Genomic DNA, 6000 nt, shown 5'->3' with positions numbered 1-6000 from the left:
CTCAAAAAATTATTGCAATAAACAATAATATTGTTTGAAGACCTTTTTACACTGATTTAATAGAAATGATATAATAATTCATGTGATTTCCTGCCAAAGATAGATACACTTTAATTTCAAAAGAACATTTAACACTGGAACTGATAAAATAAATAAAACAACCAAAATCAAAAATAAAATGGATCCTTAGTCTCCATTAACAAAAATGAATAAAAACACCAAAGTGTAAATAAATACTGGATTCAACCAAAAGAGTTCAGATTATGAAGTCTGTAAACCATATTGCCCTTCAGTAATCATTAGATTTAAATAGAGAAGATGGAACATCGACTACCTGATGCAATAGTTCACACTACACGTTAGTTCACTCCTACATTTTGTAGGTGTGAACAAAATGTAGGTGCAAATATTCTTTGCATTTGGTGTAAAGAATATAGAAATGATGAGGGGAGGAGTTGGAGCCAAATTGGTACCAGTTGATGAACCCGGTAACTTTTCAGCTGTTCTTCGTTAACGTGACATAAATAGATTCTAATGATTTTCATTCAGTCAGGACGTTACGCTGACACTAGAGACACATGCACTGCAGGTAGATTGTAGTAAAGCTTTGATTAATGCCTGGTTTTAAAATGACTTCACTGGACTTGGAGCCATTATTTTGTGCCCATTGTTGGACACCACACGGCCCGATGGAACCCGATGGAACCCGATGGAACCGTTCTACCTAGGATTTCTGTTGGCTAATGTGTGATCTCTCAGGTTTTGAAAATGGGCCGACAATCGGCCGACAGCTCTAAGATGGTGTAGTGTGAACTGGACATTACACTGAGGAAATGAGGAAGGGAGGGTCAGTGGAGAGCAGCGGAGTTGAACCTTTTTTCATTCAGTGTCATCAACAGAAAGAGAAAAAGGCTGGAAGAGACAATAATTAAAATGACGTTGATAGTTTTAACAGGCCTAATCATCATCATGGCGTTTTCTCGGTCTGGCCCTTTAAGAGCCGCTGGTCCCTTTATGCCCTCAGGCCGGAGGCGGAGACGTGGATCACTTCCTGCTGACCGGCCGCCGCCGCCACGTCAACGAACCTGAAACCCTGGAGGAGGAGAACCGGTTCCTACAAACGAGTCAATGACCGCAGCATGACTCCTCCCACTGGATTCACAAGACGAACTATTGTTCCATCACTGACCCCCATGCTCCGGCTTGAACCTGCAGTGACAGAACCCGACCGCTGGTTCTGGTCCAAACTAACGTCACGATTCCATCAGAACCAGTGACCAGGGAGAATCGGCCGGTCGGTTATCGGTTGATCGATTTATTTTCTCATTTCCTTAGTTTTGGGAGCTCAATGATCAGCCAATATTTTCATGAGAAGAAACTTTTCTCTTCCTGAGCAAAAGTCTGAAGATCAGTGTCGTGGAAAAAATCTTTTTCCAATCAGTGTTCAGGTAAAATCAGTCAGTCAGGTTTAGAAATGTTTCATCAGCACATTGAGCTCATGTGATTCCTGCTCCAGAAAGGTGAAGGTCTCTGGACATCCTGAAGGTAAAACACCGACTGGCGGTCAGCAAGACGGACACTGATGACGTCCTCCAACTCAGAGGCTGCAGGAAGAACCGCGATGGTCTGCAGTTTACCAGCATCTGAAAACACATTGGAATATTAGGAATGAATTCTGACACTGTTAGGTTATTTGCAACACGCTGGCTAACATTAGCTCATGTATATTCAGTAGTATTACAAGTTTTATAGTAGTTAGCCACCAACTCTCCTCCCTGCAAGGTAAAGATCAGCTGTCCTCCTCTTCCTCCTCTTCTTCTCTCTCTTCTTCCACCTCCTCTTCCTCTTCTTCCTCCTCCTCTTCTTCCTTCTCTTCTTCCTCCTCCTCTTCCTCCTCCTCTTCTTCTTCCTCCTCTTCCTCTTCTTCCTCTTCCTCCTCCTCTTCTTCTTCCTCCTCTTCCTCTTCTTCCTCTTCCTCCTCCTCTTCTTCCTTCTCTTCTTCCTCCACCTCCTCTTCCTCCTCCTCCTCCTCTTCTTCTTCCTCTTCTTCCTCTTCCTCCTCCTCTTCTTCTTCCTCCTCTTCCTCTTCTTCCTCTTCCTCCTCCTCTTCTTCCTTCTCTTCTTCCTCCTCCTCTTCTTCCTTCTCTTCTTCCTCCTCCTCTTCCTCCTCCTCTTCTTCTTCCTCCTCTTCCTCTTCTTCCTCCTCCTCCTCCTCTTCTTCGTCCTCCTCCTCCTCTTCCTCCTCTTCCTCCTCGTCCTCCTCTTCCTCCTCCTCTTCCTCCTCCTCTTCCTCTTCTTCCTCTTCCTCCTCCTCTTCTTCCTCCTCCTCTTCTTCTTCCTCCTCTTCCTCCTCCTCCTCCTCTTCTTCTTCCTCCTCTTCCTCCTCCTCTTCTTCCTCTTCCTCCTCCTCTTCTTCCTTCTCTTCTTCCTCCACCTCCTCTTTCTCTTCCTCCTCCTCCTCCTCTTCTTCCTCCTCCTCTTCTTCCTTCTCTTCTTCCTCCACCTCCTCTTCCTCCTCCTCTTCTTCCTCTTCCACCTCCTCTTCCTCCTCTAGCTTTCCTCCCACCACGTATTTTCTTACGTCTCAGAAAAATCACAATCAGGCTACAAGACAGTAGCTCAGCTCTCTCTTCTTCTTTGGTATCAGAAAAACATCTGCCGTTGGTCGCATAACGAAGCAGAGCACATGGCGCCTGGTGGCAGGGCGCTATACCCGCCACCGCCAGGGGGCGGCGCCCTGCTACAGAGCCGAGACGGCTGGTGGAAACGCGGCCACTCCGAAGTAAAGCCGAACCGAGTCGAGTCGAACCGAGCCGGTTGAAAAGGGGCAATAGAGGTTAGACTCTCAGCCCCGCCCACTCTCTTGGCCCCGCCCACCCAGTCCTGTCTGCAGGACAGCTCTGTTTCCAACTCAGCCATATTTGGACCCGGCTGGTCGATGCCGCTGACCCGCTGGACCTTCACAGTTTAAAACTCTAAGATACATTTAAAACTAAAAAAATTCTCATTCATCCTGCAGTTTATTATAGCATAATGATAAAAATACAAAGATAATTTAGTAAACATGATTATTATTTGTTTTTTGAACATTTTAAAATTGTTTCAGACTTTAAATCAACAGGAAGTGAGCTGAACCACATTTAGCACCTGCTGAATTCAAATCCTTTTAAACACTCAAAATCAATCTTCAAAGATTAGAATTTATAAATCTAGGAAAGTCCAAAATGGAAAATTGAGCCAAAATGTGACAATGATGGAATCTGATTGGCTTTTGATACAAAACTTTTTCAGGCCGGTTATAGAGAGTTGAGACGATCATGGAGTTAAAAAAAAATCTCTGCAGTGGAAACAGTTTCTAATCATTTTAGAACAGTTTATATTTGATGTATTAATGCTGTCATATGGAGGAGCGTCCAGGATGTGTGTGCTCTGCACAAAGACGCTTAGCTTGGTATCCTGGCTGTTTTATCTTCATGATAACATTTCATTAGCCACGCCCAGATTTATTTTAGAGAAAGTGCATTTGCTTTTCAATACAGAAAACGTCATTAGAGTTTTTATTACCCTACTGAACAAGAATGCCAAGAAAAATATTTAGGAATAATTCTGGATGCTCCGGTAAATTTTAGGAGCCATGTGGATAAAATCAACAAAACCATTTTAAAAGAGGAATAAACCGTTAAAAGCAGCTGCAGTGATGATCCACAACAGTTTATTAAAGCTACTATTAGCTTCTCTGTGATAACAATTTAGCATCTGTAAAAGAATAAAACATGTTTTAATATCCAATAAGCCACTTTACTGAACTTTAAACATGCAGCAAAATAAATCACAGCTTGATCATAACAATAATACTAATAATAATATTTCATGGCGAAACTTGATGAAATCACAGGAGAAACATTCAGGGAGAACGTGAGCAGTTATTTTATAACACCATCAGACGTGATGTAAAGCCGTAAAGCTCCGCAGGACGTTTCCCCGCAGTAATAACAACATGTCAGCGTTATCAGGAATGAAGACAGAAGCAGTCTGATCATTCAGGGACAAACAAAGAAACATTTTCCTTCATCTGAACTCGTCGTTCAGTCAAACGGGGAACAGATGTTCTGCAGAAACACCAGAGTAAATATGATCCGATAATCAATCCATCATTTCTCAGATGTAATGAATGAAATTAAGAAAAGTCCTGATGATTTCACATGAGGTTCAATTTATAAATGCTTCAGGATTTAACTATTCCAGTTAAACTTTATGTGTAAAATTTATTTTAAATTTTTGCTGTAAAGGGGAAAAAATGCAAAGTTCAATTTGTTCCAATTAAAGCAGGAGTGATGAAATGTTTTTACTGGATATGAGTGTTTCTGCTGCAGAAATGTTGAGTTTCCTCAGAAAAACGTTTTTTTTTTCTACGACTGCTGAGGTTTTAAAATCTGTTGCTCAGAAATTTCTGTTCCACTTCATTAACCTGAAGAAGATGAGATTGATTTCTGCTTATTTACCAACTTACAGAAAAACAATCCGTTAGTTAATCATTATCAGAACAAATTAACAGTTTTCCAGCAGTTACGTTTTGCAGTGGGCTGTAGCGCCCCCTGCTGTACGCTGCCTGTATTTACCTGCTCCGTTATGCGTTTATTTCCTACGGACAGAAATCGGCTGAAAATGTCAATACAGCAAAATATTTATTAGATGAATAGAGTTTTGACCTAAATATTTGGAAGTTAGACAATATTTTATGCTAAAACTTTGAGTCCATACGGAGGCAGTTGTTAAAAAAAGCATAAAAATAAAAATATTTACACAGAAACGAAGCGGCTGGTTGTTAACGGATCATTTTATGCTCCTTTTTCTAAATATATTTTACCCAAATGTACTTTATTTCCTTTTTAAACGATTATTTTTTTAAAGAATTTGAGTTTCTGAAATTGTTTCTGATTATTTTTGTTCACTGATTCATTTGATAGACGACTCTAAAATCTATATCTGAATTTTCTTTGCTTACATTTTAACTTGACGTGTTTTTAAAGGATTTTTAAAGCTTCTATTTTAATTCCAACATTAATTTAACTTCTTCCAGATTTTTAAGGGCTTAGTTTTTTGTATTAAACTTAATCTGTAAAATCAGTAAATATAATTATCTTCTCCACCTAATCGATTTCCATTTTGTTCCATTTTTGCAGATTAATCTTTAAGGTCATTTTATTTATTTAGCACATTTTCAACAACAAGGCAATTCAAAGAACTTTACATGAATTAGAGGAAATACAAACAAATATCAAAAGAAAAGACTTAACGATTTTCTGATATAAATCACATTTTGATCCTTTTTGGAGGCATTTTTTCACTTTCTGACATTTCCAGTCAACACAGAACAAAGAAAACCACGGAGCGATCCCACAGCGCCACCTGCTGGTGAGGAAAGCTGCTTCATGTGTCAGCATCCATAAAGCAAAGAGAGAAAAGACATTAATGTTGCTGATTAGCTGAGTGTTCAGGGCGCCAACCTTCACATTTAGGCTAACACGTGGTCCACGGAACAAAATAAAAGGCCCCCCCATATTTGAATGTACAGCTAACCGAACCTAATGAGTATCAACACAAATTTACTAAAACTACCACACATTTAAACTTAATGTTTTATATTAAATAAAATTTAACTAGTGCCACCTTAAATCAAACAACAAAAAAACAATAATTCAGATGCATTTGCCTTGATAGCAGCTACAACAGTCTTTTTCCAGATTAAATTATTTTCTTTTGTTTAATTATAAGCACATTAATATCTCACTATGATGTGGAAAAAGTTTAGCAGAATATTAAAAATAGAAAACCTTTGCTATGAATCTGAAACAGATCAAACTGGTGTGGATGCAACCTGCCTTGTCACCATGGCAACATCCTTACAGTGAAGCACAGTGGTGGCAGCATCATGCTATGGGGTGTGTAGCAGCAGGTCGTGGCAGACGAGATAGGATGGAGGGAAAGATGAACAGAGAG

Source organism: Gambusia affinis, linkage group LG09 (assembly GCF_019740435.1).
Source record: "Gambusia affinis linkage group LG09, SWU_Gaff_1.0, whole genome shotgun sequence".
Lineage (NCBI taxonomy): Eukaryota > Metazoa > Chordata > Actinopteri > Cyprinodontiformes > Poeciliidae > Gambusia > Gambusia affinis.
Note: the sequence above shows the minus strand (reverse complement) of the source record.